Source organism: Branchiostoma lanceolatum, chromosome 2, assembly GCF_035083965.1.
Source record: "Branchiostoma lanceolatum isolate klBraLanc5 chromosome 2, klBraLanc5.hap2, whole genome shotgun sequence".
Lineage (NCBI taxonomy): Eukaryota > Metazoa > Chordata > Leptocardii > Amphioxiformes > Branchiostomatidae > Branchiostoma > Branchiostoma lanceolatum.
The window spans coordinates 572,485-587,145 of record NC_089723.1 but is presented as its reverse complement, the minus strand read 5'-3'; the positions used below and the strand labels follow the sequence as shown (position 1 = coordinate 587,145).

At 47.8% G+C, this 14,661-nt stretch overlaps 1 protein-coding gene across 6 annotated transcripts in view; it reads right to left on the bottom strand.

Moving 5' to 3' along the window:
• LOC136427114 (semaphorin-1A-like) overlaps positions 1 to 14,291 on the bottom strand; it is a 145,479-nt gene extending 131,188 nt beyond the window's left edge. For 3 of the 6 annotated variants that reach the window (XM_066415840.1, XM_066415841.1, XM_066415842.1), the window contains exon 1: positions 6,197 to 6,327. The gene's annotated coding sequence lies outside the window, so the exon portion shown is untranslated. Of the gene's footprint in view, positions 1 to 6,196; positions 6,329 to 13,611 lie in introns of those variants that run through there. The other 3 variants (XM_066415834.1, XM_066415839.1, XM_066415836.1) reach the window with 2 other exon arrangements.
• Positions 14,292 to 14,661: the final 370 nt, after the last annotated feature.

The window sequence follows — 14,661 nt, the reverse complement described above, 5'->3', positions numbered from 1 at the left end:
AAACCTGTACCTTCAGTGACGGCTGTTGAGAGGCTGTCATCTACTCTGTTCAACCATCAGCTAGAGAATTCTGCTACTGGTACAGAATATGTACATATATACAAAACTGGGATGTCGAGAGTAAACAAGTCAAATACAGTGACGTACATTTCATCGACTAAATTTGCCAGAAGTAACAGACCAAGACTGGAGCTGCACAGTCGAAAACCTGGGACACTCAGACGAGTGGCTAGTACTGATTTCCAGTTGGTTCAAGTTCGAACTTAAGCCAATAAACTTTCATGCAAAGAACATACCTTATCTAGTGGAGCAATTGTGGCATCTGGTTCAGTTATAAAGACCATGATTGAGTTTGTAAACCATTTAACCCCCATTCACGGTCCTATAGTTCCCCTCCCCCTGGACTGAGCCTTTATCAAACCTGACCCTGGCATCTGGTGCTGTAACTCTCCTGACTGGTGCTGTAACTCTGGTGTTTGGCCTGAAGCGGAACAACTAGACACCAGTTTTTACTGCCTTTTATTTCCCCACCAGCTGTCAAGATTACGACCAAGGAAACAAATAAAAGGACTTCAGGCAACACCAATGTCGGACTGGTCTAGCCTCTACGAGGCTCTACAGGTCACTGGAAAAATAGTAGAAATTTAGGGTCACAAACTGTACTCCCAGCCCAGCGAACTCCTTTGGTATGTTATCTGTATATATGGCAAATTTCTACTTTTTCCAGCAACCTGTGGAGCCTGGTAGAGGCTAGGACTGGTCCTGTCACACTTACTTGTGAATAGCATGCGCTCACAAAAAAGTCATTCCAAAGCAAAAGCCCTTGTTTCTTGTATAAATTATGATGTGAGTTCTAAATTTAGTCAATAAAATATACTGAGAACAGTAACTAGAGAGAAGGGTATCATTTGAATGAGGTCACAGGCATCACTTCCACTTGGTGTAGCAAAGCAGGAACATCGATCACTGACAACAAGATTCAAATTTGACATTAAACTGTACATTTCTTTTTGAAGCACAAAAGAAATAAGTCTTAGGTTTGCTTACGAAGCACTGATAGAATAAATCACAGATAATCATCAAGACTGATTACTGTTGCTTAATTAATCTGCAAGCAAACAATAAATGACGGGGCTCACTCTGCGCATTAATTTTACCAGATTAAAAATGTTCATATCCCCACAGATTCCTCCTAACCTAAATAAATTGAAACCTATAACCCAATAAATCTCAGCCTTGTTTACGAATAAATAATCACAGATAAACATCAAGACTAATTAGTGTTGCTTGATTAATCTGTAAATAAGCGATAAATTATGAGACTCACTCTGAGCATTAATTTTACCAGATTAAAACTGCTCATATCCCAACAAACATTATTCATGAAACTGTAGATACTAGATATTTCTTTTTAAATCACAAATGAAATAAATCTCAACTTTGCTGAGAATGAACTGATAAAATAATCACAAATAATAATCAACACTAATCAAGCAAGCAACAAATAATGAGGCTCACTCTGAGCATAAATTTTACCAGATTAGAAATGTTCATCCCCTTATGAACATTCCTCCCATCCCCAATCTGCAATATGCTCCATTTGCACAGAGGCTCTGGATTTGTGTGGAAATGTCAGAACTGTGATAGACTGAATCATCTCCTCACACCAAATGTGTAGCTAACCAATCTCCGCTAACAGCCCGTACGTTAATCTCCTCCACGAAACTCCGCAATACCGCGGTCCTCGGAGACGCCATCAAAAACGATTACTCCCGTTCCGATCCAAAATTGCGCGTTGCGAAGGTCACAAAGACCGGGGGCCCCAGCGGTGCAGCGAGCAAACCGTAATGACTGAATGAGGCCATCATTGTACAGGGAAAAATGGCAGAAAACGGGAAAGCCCCTACCTTGAGCCGTTTCCCTGTAATATGGCTGGATCACACTGATATTCACAATAAACCCTGTGATTTGAAGGCCTTCGGCATGAAATACAGCTGGCAGGGATGGAAGAAACGGATCAGGGCCAGATTTTGCTATTTCATATTCTACATGATCTACCTGACATAAATATCCCATGACCACACGTACACGTAAGACGGGGGGATATATTTTGTAGGTGCAACCGCCCTGCTGAAACCCCACCCAGGAAAATGTATGTCCTCGTTACAAAGTAACGGCTGCAGGCAAACCTCCATAACACGGGACCTATCCATCTCTCCCCGCATCGCTACAGCCGGCCGCGGGCCCCTCTCTGTCTCCTCTTGCGATCGGCTTCGTCCGCTGGTCGATCCAACCTCATCAGAAGAGACAGGTCGACAGGAAAAGGCGGAATGGACGTGATGAAACAACGTTCCCTCCCGAACAGACACACTCGCCTCTCCACACCTGATAAATCTGTTACCTCAGCTCACCCCGACACTTCCAGATCGGATTCCCAGCCTTAAACCGGTAATGATACTATCTAATTTCATGGATGGGGGGCAACCTGGCCCGTTGCCATGGCGATCCTGGGGTTCATAAAAAATTCAGTTGGTACGGCAGCCCGGGATGCTACGGTGGGTAAATACCATTAGCCTGTATTGTCTGCATGCCTCCTCACTCCAGTGCACTCTGCAGCAGAGACCCGACAATATTGCACATTATATAATTATATAAGGTGCATCTCATCATGGATTATAGTCTAGATGATAATGATTGATCTATTCTTTTTAAAGACAAGTGTATGTATAATGCAAATCCCCCCACTTGATATATATGGATAAGTAGTATAGAAAATTAATATCCTAATGCATTTTGATTGAACGATTTTAGCTAAACCTGCATCATCATACAATTACGTCAATGAATAAATAAATACCATATACTGTACTGTCTGTCTGTAAACGTGTTTCTGTTGTGCTTGTACCAATGTAACAAGAACATACAATAAAGGACTTCATTCATTCGGCCTACTTGAGCTGAAGGCTGGAACAGGAGACTACAGAACCTGTAAACAGAAGACTTCAGAGCTAGAGAATCTGCTTTGAGAGAATCCCAGCAGGTTCAGAACTGATCAATGGGAGGGGACAAACCCCTGCCTGTCTCAGGAGAAGACAAGCTGCTAGGAGGCCACCCAGAACAAATCTCTTACAGAACCCAATGCTGAAGGTGTGTGGATTCACAAGACAAATGTTTTATGGAACCTCACACCTGGGCTGCGGTGTGCAGGTTCACAGGATGCTTTACACAGGTACAGACTTCAGAATCATAGGATAGATATCTTGTTTCAAGAGTATATCTATGTTAAAGTCTGTTATTTTGAATGTACAGTTACTAGATCTAGCAGAATCAAGGGACAAAAGTCTTGAAGAGGTTGAAGAGGTTCAAATGACTTTATAGAGCCTCACTGTCACATTGTTGGTGTGCAGAATCATAGGACAAATGTTTTATAGAGCCTCATTACTGGGCTCAGGTGAGCAGTTTCACACGAGTAATGCCTTACACAGGTACGGACTTCTGGGTAGTACAGAAAATCTATATCCTTAATACACTTTGATTGACCTACTTTAGTTAAACCTGGATCTACATACATTTCGTACAGACTTCAGAGTCACAGGATAGATAACTTGTTTCAAGAGTATATTTCTGTTAAAGTCTGTTATTTTGAATGTACAGAAACAGTTACTAGTAGATCTAGCTCATTGCAACCTGCATGTAGCCTGTTGGTGCACAAAGCTACAATAAAGGTCTTCATTCATCCAGAGACCAGAGCTCCACCCCAGCAGTGTGCCTGAGAGGGTGGATCTCCTGTTACAGACCTGGTTACAGTTACCCTACAGGTGGTCAGTGGGGCAGTAAAGGTACAGTACCAGAACACAGGTAAACAGGTCAGCCAGAAGAACATAGATCAGTGGTACACCATGCAGTACCAGGACACAGATAAACCAACCTCCATCAGTGCCAGTGGCCCCATAGAGCACACCACTGGCTTGGAACTCAGTAAAACTGCACAAGGCCTTATTGATTTATTTCATAATAGTACATGCAAAGGACTCATTCCAAGCAGAACACATCAAAAATTCTGAATTTTTTTTTTTTTAAATTCTAGTCTGACAAATCCATGAACAATATCTGGTGTGGTACACTGGGAAATGTGTTCAATCCTGACCATTTAAACAATTTCAGTGAAACCTGAATCCTTTCACATTTCAGTAGTCCCCTCAGACAGCCCAGTTCACCATAGGCATGTGTGAAACCCTAACCCCAGCAGTCTGCCTCAACAGAACAATGCAGGCTGCCTTTTGTTCCAGTAGCTGCAGCCATGGGCTGAATACAAACGTCGCCCAGATTTCAGACCCCAGTTTGAAGAGATGACTGCACTGCCAGCATCCAGCAGAGATTGTCCACGAAATTATTCCTGCATAGTCAGAACCAATTTCTCAAGCAAATGTTGAAAGAGAAGATCAAAAACCAGGCCATGCCACCTTGATTTGTTGGCTCTCGGAATTAAAATCGTAAAGCTGAGCTGAAAGATCAACATGAAAACAGTAAGAGTCAGTCTGTAGTGTATAGTGAGTGAAGACATCCCAGCCCATTTCTATAACGCGCTATCGTGAACAATAGCCATGAGACAATTACCAAAATAGGCTATAAAGCTCTATGTGGTTCTCCGGTTCAGTGACTGATCAATGGCCCACAGCTGCCAAGTGTTCTTGCATCTTGAGAAGGTAGTGATGACTTTTCATCTTGAACTTTTCTTAAATCTAAATGTTGGAGAAGCAAGGAAACTTGTATGGCATAACTTCCTGACTCACAACCCTTTGGCTCTGCAGCTATGCTCCAGTAGTCTGGCCACCTGATCAGAGGGACACAGAATTCCCCCACTCACTGTCCAGAAAAGCAAACACAAAACAGACCAGGAACCAACTGAGCGTGGAACGCAAAACACACAAAACATTGGGGCAAACTCAGATGTCAGATATGGAGGATTCTTATGTTGAGGCTGCAACACTGATTTAGAAAAATACCATTACCACTGATTTTGACTACAGTTGCATACATATTTGATTTGCCTTGAGCACAATTGGATTGAATTCTACATCACTGACTGACAACAAGGAGGTTTCTTGCTGACAATGATCACGATTGGCTGCAAGTGTTGTATATCAGTCCATCAGTACGTATATCTGACTGTGTACTTGGTATCACCGCACATCTGCTTGGGTACCAGATGATGACGGATGCTGGGGAGATGGATGTATGGAGGAATCGATAGATGGATTTATCAACAGTTTATCTCAGAAATCAATCCAGCTGCATTGTGCGTGAGAGAAATGCCCTGATTTTCTGCAATGTGTTTCAGTTTCTGCCCTCAGAATCTCTACCATTCAGGTAAATGATCCAGGTAACAGCTGGTGCACTAATCACAGTTTTAAACCTACCCTCGGGTCGCTCTGTCTTCATGAGTGATTGGAAACGTCCACACTCGAGACCAGAGAAGCCAAACAAACAGGGAAAAGACAACAAACGTGTGCCGGGTCCTGTGAGTGCGGTTAGCGGGGCTGTGTGCGCCGTTAGCGGGCCGTGTGCGCCGTTAGCGGGGCCGTGAGTGATGTGCGCGGCGGCCGTGATGGATGGCGCGCGCGGCCGTGACTGCCGGCCCGGCGGGGTGCCTGTCCGATGGTTCAGCATGAATGATGCAGGAGGGGACATAATAGAGGCCACTGCCAGGAGCACCGCTATTACAGAACCCGGAGGCACACAACTCAGAGTCGGCTTTTTTCCTGCGACAACAAAACGCTCCATTCAGACGGCGGGGAGGATTTAAGCCGGGTTTCGCACGACATGAGTTTCCTGGGGATGTCCAGCGAGGCGCCTGTCCGAGCTGGCCGGGGCTGCAGGCGATCTAGCCCGAGCACGGCCCCGCTACCTTCCGCTCGGGATTACGGTGCCGTACAGCTGGAAATGTGGAGGAATGGCGAGTGGTTTGAGGAATGGCGTGTGTTCGGGGCTCCTGTCGAGCTGACAGGCGCCGACACAGGGCGGCAGATGGCCCGGCGCTGGGGGCAGCTGCGCCCGGCAGGCCTACACACGGCTGTCCGTCAAACCTAACGAACTCTCCTCGCACTAATCCTGCACACTACGCCTCACAACAACCTCAACAGTCCCCCAGATATACCACACGGACATACGCTACGATATGCAAAGATGCTCCTACCTGGTAAGGGCTCCGATCGGAAAGAATCCTGAAAGATCCGGGCAGTTTCGGCAGAAGAAAGTTGAAGCTACGCCGAGGTTTGCAAGATTCAATCGGCGTGAAAATCACTTTCTGGGGATTGTTTACGTCGCCTCATGAATTATTAATCTTACGCTAATCAGAATTTAAACATTGTATTTCTATTGGTCGACAGTGAATGGTCCCCGATATGATCCGCTCTGATTGGTTGAAAAAGTCTAGTATCTGATTCGTTCGCGGAAATGTCAACAAACCAACACGAGCATTTCCCGCGGAAAGATTTCCCGCCAAATCCCCTGCCATCATTCACCCTTACAAACATGGCCAAAACATTTGTGCCCTACTTCAAGCGGGAGGGCCCGGGACTCAAGAGTCGCCATAAATGGTTCTACAACCATGGAAATAGCTGCCTCGGGAGGTTTTCTCACAGATAACTTTGTTTGTTGTGACTAGATCGAACTTAGTACGACTTAACTGCCGCCGTCTCCGCTACATCAAGGCGGGGCGCGTGCAGCCGTAACCCGACCACGGTCGCGTGCGCCGCCCGACAGGAATCGAAATCTGTCAGTGTTGATCGAAAATCTGTGCCTCCGAGTCAGGAGCTCAAGTTTCCAAACACGCCAGGGCGAAATCCCAGCGGTGAAGAGAGGCCTGTCATGGCGAGTTCACTGCTGCGGTGTCCGCAAGTCGTGACGATACATAAACTTGGCCGTAAGCTGGCTTACGTAACGTGGCCTTGTGTAGGCGCCGTTGCGCCATTCAGTATTTGCTACTCCTCGGCTCTTCTATTCACGGGCAGTGCTGTGGAAAATTGCTGTCGGGATCGCTTCTTAACTTCTAATTCTGTATTCACTATTTGACTCTTTTTGAGTCTGAATGTTGGGCAAATCAAAATGATCACACAACAAGATGATCTCTTTGCATCGAGATATTCAATTCACTTCTTATTAAGTACAGCCAGTACTTTGTAGGTACCCATCTGAGTAACGAGGCTGTTACATACAGGCATACAGCCGTTACACGTACTCGAGGCACTCCTCGACCACTTGGACCCCTTTTACCATGTTTACAGCCCTTCCGAAAGACGAATGGAGCTCCAACCAGGGTTCACTTCCCCGTATTCGAACCGAGGTCTCCCAGTTACCAACTAAATGAAACCAACTATGAGGCTGCTAACAATATCGATGTTCATAAACTTGTCAAGTGCACCTAGTGCCAGCCACCTAGTACTCGTGCGTTTAATTCTCCCTCCCACATACACTGGGTAGGCTGTGCATTAGTGACCTCCCATATAGTGCACCGTTGACGAAAGAGAAAGGAAATTGATTATAACGTTCTGCACAAAACGTAAAACTAAACTGGCGAGAACCCTGATGTATTGTATATATGTAATTATCACTTACACTAAATTCCTGTATCTTGTCCTTTGCACAGACGTATTCATTTGCCTATGTTCCTTACGGTGTTATCCTTTATTTTCCTACGTTTATTTGTACCGGTCACTTGTATTGTAAGCGGAAGCAATAAGAACTGATGTCGTTCTTTCTATTTCTTAAACGGGCATCTATGCGTCTTTGACAGCTTCAAGTTCAAGCAAACCTCGCATATGTCGTTTCGCCCAGCCTTATGACGTCACCATTAACGTTGTACTTACGTCTTACGTCAGTCATAACGGTGCTGCTGACCCATATTGTGATACGTATGACGCAATAGCTTAACACTGACATTGGTACGACTAAATGCAAGGTGGAAAGACGGTCTGGTGATGACGCAGATGGACTGGTTGCTATGGAAACCAGGTGTCAGACGACAGGTTCGTTCCGCGCGGAAAGTAGGTCGTGCATGGCCGCGGGATTTGCACATCTTGAGACGTTCTGCCGGGATTGTTTGGTGCGAGATTGGCGCCGAGGCGTGCTACTGTCCTGTATGGGGGACACAACCAACAGCTCAACACGCACGCAAACCGGCATCGCACCTTCCCGCTAAAACTGTCCACCTGTCAGACAAACTCGCCCATCAGTCAGAACTTCCCGCCACAACTGACCGCTTGACAGAATCTTTCCTGCTGGGATGGTGGCCTGACAGAAACTTTCCCGCTCAAACTGACCACTGTTGGAAATCTCGGCCATCGCACCTTCCCGCTAAAACTGTCCACCTGTCAGACAAACTCGCCCGTCAGTCAGAACTTCCCGCCACAACTGACCGCTTGACAGAATCTTTCCTGCTGGGATGGTGGCCTGACAGAAACTTTCCCGCTCAAACTGACCACTGTTGGAAATCTCGGCCATCGCACCTTCCCGCTAAAACTGACCACCTGTCAGACAAACTCGCCCATCAGTCAGAAGTTCCCGCCAAAACTGACCGCTTGACAGAAACTTTCCTGCTGGGATGGTGGTCTGACAGAAACTTTCTCGATCAAACTGCCCACTGTTGGAAATCTCGGCCATCGCACCTTCCCGCTAAAACTGACCACCTGTCAGACAAACTCGGCCATCAGTCAGATGTTCCCGCCAAAACTGACATCTTGACAGTTTTGCAAAGATGTGGCCTGACAGAAACTTTCCTGCTCGGATGTGGCCTTTCCGCCCAAACTGACCATTGTTGGAAAACTCGGCCATCGCACCTTCTCGCTAAAACTGACCACCTGTCAGAGAAACTCGCCCATCAGTCAGAAGTTTCCGCCAAAACTGGTCGCCTGACAATTTTCCCGCCATTTGGTCCGAAAGGCAAAAATACTGGCCCATCACAAGTTCCCTCTTTATTTGGTCAGATGAAAAAAAGTCGGCTAATGATCAGAAATTCCCACCAAAATAGCCATCTGACAGAAACCTGGCGCATTGATAAACAAGACCATAGCAAGTCCAGGACAGAAGATACAAAAACCGGAAGTTCTGCTGCAGTACCAAGGCCACATACCAGGGGGCCCAACATCGACCTTGACCTTCGTCTTCTAAAGACCCACCAAATATCATCGTAATCAATATAGAGGTTCGCGAGTTATGCAGACTACAAAATCCGGAAACGTTCACGCACAGACACGCTAAAAACTATACCTCCATTTTTCATGGAGGTAAAATCACGGCCATCACAAATTCCCGCTAAAACACTGCACCTGACAGAACACCATCATCATCCATCCGCCAGAACAGCTCTTCGTGCATATGGGGGTCAAACTCGCGGTCCAGAAATATTTCCACACAATTAGTTTCTCCTCTGGCGGCGGCTGCGGCCTTGGGAAATATTGGGTACTCAGCGGGAGTTCCAATGGCGGGGGATTCTTCATGCACACTTCACGGCACCAGCGCAGATTCCAGCGTTTCCCACTAATGGTGCTGCAGTTAGCGGTGTAGGAGTCCGGAGAGGCTTCTTACACGTGCTGCACGGAACAGTCATATTCATCTGAAGTACAGTCAGCCGGTAGGTCCCATCTGAGTAATGAGGCTGTTGTAGTGCCTTTTAACCCCCGGCCCATTTACGTCCCTTCCGAAAACAGCTCCAACCATGACGCCCTTCCCCAGATTCGAACCGACGTCTCCCAGTTACCAACTAATTGGAACTAGGAGCTCAACTGTGAGCTACAGGGAGATCTTAACAAAATGTACGCCTTCAAAGTGCCCCCCCATAATGTTTCACACATCTTTAATTGAATGTTTTGAAATTAGGCCCGCGCCCTTTTTCCCATCTCCATCAGCCGTTGATCGTTAAGTTGGTGAACTCTTGCTTGCCCTTCTTTATGAGAATCGATCCGTATATTCCGATGCGCCGCGTGGCGCAAAGTTTGCATATTCGGCCGATACTTCTGCTTTAATTGCCAATCCATTGTGCGCATGATTAACGCAAAAGGTCATCAGTGCGACGGCGCGTGACCCCAACATCGCCCCGGTAACGCACCGTTTTCGGGGACCCCGCACTTTTATACGAGCCCGGATCATCGAGTGACTCTCCCAGCTTTAATTATGGTACGGGGTCGCGGAGACCACTTCATATACCGGGATCCTTTCCGCCCGACGATTTGTCTTCAGGAATTGTAATGGCCGCGCTGCTTTGCCGGATGGGAGCCCTGCCGCAGCGAGTTTGTGGCGATGTGCGTTACGCCTAGCCTGGGTGCAAGACTGTTTCTAGGGCCTACACAGGCCAGCTCCTAGCCTAGCCTGGGTGCAAGACTGTTTCTAGGGCCTACACAGGCCAACTCCTAGCCTGGATGCCAGACATTTCGGATGGTGACGTAAAGCCGGCGGCCCTGTGTATGAGGGAGCTTCGGGCGTAGGCCTCAAGCGCCAAACCTCTGCACGTAAAAGAACCCAACACACTTATCGAGAAGAGTAGGGGTGACCCGGTGTGCTTGGCCAAAAAAAGCGAGCCCTACCACTAGCTATTTGACAGAAACCACCACTAGCTACTTAAGAAAGCATCATGCTTCACCTCAATTGAGGATGACTGCTTTACCTTTACCTTTCAATGCCTACACAGGCTCGGTTCGAAGGAGATAGACTCAATCAATGATGTTTTATTACCTATAGGGTAATGAGGTTTTATTGAGTTTTCCATCCAGGCTAGGAGCTGTCCTGTGTACGCCCTGGAAACAGCCTGACCAGAGCCTGCCATCCAGGCTACGTTCCGCCGTGCTCATGCGATCTGGACCGCTGCTGCGATACGAGGTCCACTGATATCGGGGATTAGGCGTAAAGCCTCTGCACGCGGCTGCGCGCACGTGAGCGCCGCTATCAGGACGGCGGAATCCCGCCTGCATCCCGTGATGGACGGCCCGGCTCCCGGACGAACTGTTGACCGGAGAGCGGCGGCCATCCCGCGCGGTCACGCCGCCCCGGGCGATCCGTCATTCCCGCTGCCTACGAAGTTCCCGCCGTTTGCTGAAGTTCGCTCGGTATGGTGTGTACGGCTTCTAAAGCCCCCCTCTAACTGGACCCGCGGCACGTTGGCGGCATCGCTGCGTCCTAAAATTGATTTGTGTTACTCTTGACTTTATAATGGAGATATCATGCAAAATGTTTAAGTTAAGAAAGACAACGAAACATACAAAGTGTACAAAGATTCGTTTTGTATCGATGGAATCAAATTGCCCGGTCCAGTGAGCTAGGGGCTTTTACCACAACAGGTGGTCCAAGCAGATCTACTGGTTGTAAGAGGGTATCCCAAGGGCCAAAACAGTATCCAACTGTCCACCGGTAGGTCTGCTTGGAGATTACGTAAACATGCAACTTGTCAGTTGAGCGTTCAACAAAAACAATAAATGTCAATAAATGTTGCAATTCAAACTCCACTTCGCCCTTTATCTCAAAGTAGATGTTGGGCGGGAAATTTTTGACAACGTTTTCCAGAAAACGTGAGATAATAGAGTGTGCCCGATTATATCATATATACCTGACTGTCACACCGATGAATCATCATCATCACTGTCCGCTTGGCTTGGCTTGAGTTACCTCGCCCCGTTACCTCACATCATCATCAATATAACCAGTGCGACTACTCGACTGCACAGAAAAACAGTTTGAGCCGCCACATGACTAGACACACCGGAGCCAATCCCTACATGTGTGCAGAGTGTGGATACAGAACCGCCGACAGGTTTAGCGCATACCTACATATGAGAAAGAGTGTAAAACCACAGAATTGCGACCAGGGCGACTATTCTGCTGCAATGAAATACAGTTGGTCTCAACGCGAAACCGCACTGGCACCAGCGTACCATCATCACTGTCCGCTCGTGTTACCCAGCACTGCTACATCACACCGTAAACTTCTCACACCACACCGTGTACATCGCACCGTGTACATCATCATCGCACCGGTTAGTTCTCGCCATCAATACTCGGTCAGAGGATCAAGCGGTGCAATCCCCGGCCGCTAGGCAGCGGTCCGTCACACGCTCCATGCCAGGGTCTTACCGTTCTGACAAATCACTACAGTGTAAAACACTGCATGGCAGTTTCAACCGCGAACTTAAACCACCGCGAACATTTCAACTTTAACAGTAAAACCTACACGGAAGCATAAACCGCGAGCTTGGAATTACCACTAATTTCAACTTTTTTGTGAAACCCTAGCCCTTCAAGGCAGTTCAACCGCGAACTTAAAACCACCGCGAACATTTCCACTTTTACAGAAAACCCTGTATGCCAGTTTCAACCGCGAACTTAAAACCATCGCGAGCATTTCCCTATTTACAGTAAAACTCTACATGCTAGTCTCAACCGCGAACACTTCCCCTGATACGCTGCGCGCTATAGGGTATTCGCTTCAGCGTAGCAACAGCGCGTCAAGACCTGTCTCTGCATCTTGGAGACATCTTGGCAGGCGAGACGGCGCGGTCAGGAGTTAAGGGACATCTTTAAGACATTACGCAGATGCGTAGCAAAATTGCTAAGACATTGCGCAGGTATGAAGGAAAATGTATAAGGCATTACGCATGTGTGTCTGGAAATTTATTACGCATTAGAGCAAGATTTATAAGAGGTTACGAAGGTGCGCAGAAAAAATTGCAAGACATGAGGAAGGTGAGCAAAAACATCTCTAAGACATGACGCAGCTAGGTGTAAAATCAATAAGATATCACGCAGGTGTGCAGAAGAAAACAGGACAGACCTGAGATGTCTCGGTTCATGAGCAGGTGTGCGGGAAGATTTGGAGAAGACACGACTCAGGTGTGCGGGATGATGTATAAGACGTGACGCAGGTGTGAGTATCTGCAGGGGGCGGAGCGTCTCCAAACTTGTGAAATTGAAACCTGGGGAAGATTTCCCCCGAGACGGGACAGCGTTGTCTTTCTTAATGAAGAGGAGACTTCTGACACGGGATGAGACCTCGGACCTGATTTTCTTGTTAAGGGAACTTGTTTCATTAAAGTGGACCGCACACGGGGCGGGGGCAGGCTGGACTCGGGCCAATACCTGTACACGGGAGAGATTGCGATTGACACAATGGTCAAATAGTTCTCATCACCTTGTCGTCTATATGGCTGTCACATCTAGCTTGATATTTACTCAAGCAATTAGATATGATTTTGGAAACGGCCACACGTTTCAAGTAGCATCTACTGCGTATCGTCAGTGACACCGAGGAAAAGACGTGTATGCTACATGAAACGTTTGACCGTTTCCAAAATCATATCCAGTGGCTTGAGTAACTGCTGTTTGGTGCGTATCTTATTACCTGGATGTCTAACCTTCATCGACGTTGATAATGTTGTGGGAATGGGTGCCGTGTGAGCTGATCACGTTGACTCGAGCTACCACAGTGCGCAGTTGACAAATGCCCGGCTATTGCAATGCGCGACCGAACACCTCCTAGAGCAGCCACAAACCCAGAACATCTATCAAATCCCAATCGTACGATATCACATGGACCATTTCCTCATCATATTCCACAGTGCTACTCACCGGATGGATTCAGCTCATCTAGCTCACTGAGAACTTGTCCTCTGTGAAACGGCAGGTTATCAGTGTAGGTCCTCTCTGTTATCGAAGGTCCTCTGTGTTACTGTAGCTTCCTTCGTGTTATTTCAGCACAGGCTAAAGAATTGGTCACCCTACTAATCCAGCTCTTCTAACCCACATTACTGCAGCACAGACTAAAGAATTGGCCACCCTACCAATGCAGCTCCACCGGCTCACGTTACTGCAACTCCTTTAGCTCAACTTGCTGGACCTCGGGGTAAATGATGGGTTATCCTGCAAGTGCGGCTCTTCTGGCTGAAGAACCAACCTCTCAGCCCGTAGCTGCTCTTACGTATCTCAAGTGCTGTCAGCCCGGTAATGCACTCCGGCTCAAGGACTGGTCAGCCCGATAGCTGAAGCGTAAGTCCAAGTATCAATCTCGGTGGTGAAGTGCACCGCTTGACGTATCCACCCTGTACACGAAGTTCAAGTTCAAAGATCCGCCGGCAACCATGTATGTAGAAAACGGTATCCGCGCGGGTTGAACAGACGGCAGTGGAGAACAGACGGCAGTAGAGTCTCCGTACCAGAGAGGCGGAGGAGCGGATCAGCAGCCCGAGCGATGCTCATGAACATGTCGCCCACACCTCGCCGTGCGCCGTGCGGGCTCGCCGAGTGGGCGGATCTGACACGGAGCGAGGCCCGCGCGCTTTATTGAGCCCCACCTTCAGCTGCACGTGCGGAATGCTAATGCCCCGTTCCCGTCTCAGCCCGCTGCAGACAAAGACGCTGGTTCGGACCGCGATGATGTATCAGCGGCAGCGACGCGCGGCCGGCCCCGGGCGATACGTGCCGCTGTATGAGATCATATGCTGAAGGTTATTCCGCGGCGCTTTGACAGCAGATTCGTCATGTTATATTGCGGACGCCGTCCGCTCGCATGGGGCTGGGGGTGGGGCGGGGAGTCGTGGGGGATTTTACAGTACCTTCCTTTTACGTCTTTCAGAGGACAAGGTGTTTCATGAGCTGACCAATCATATCCTGGTAACAGTT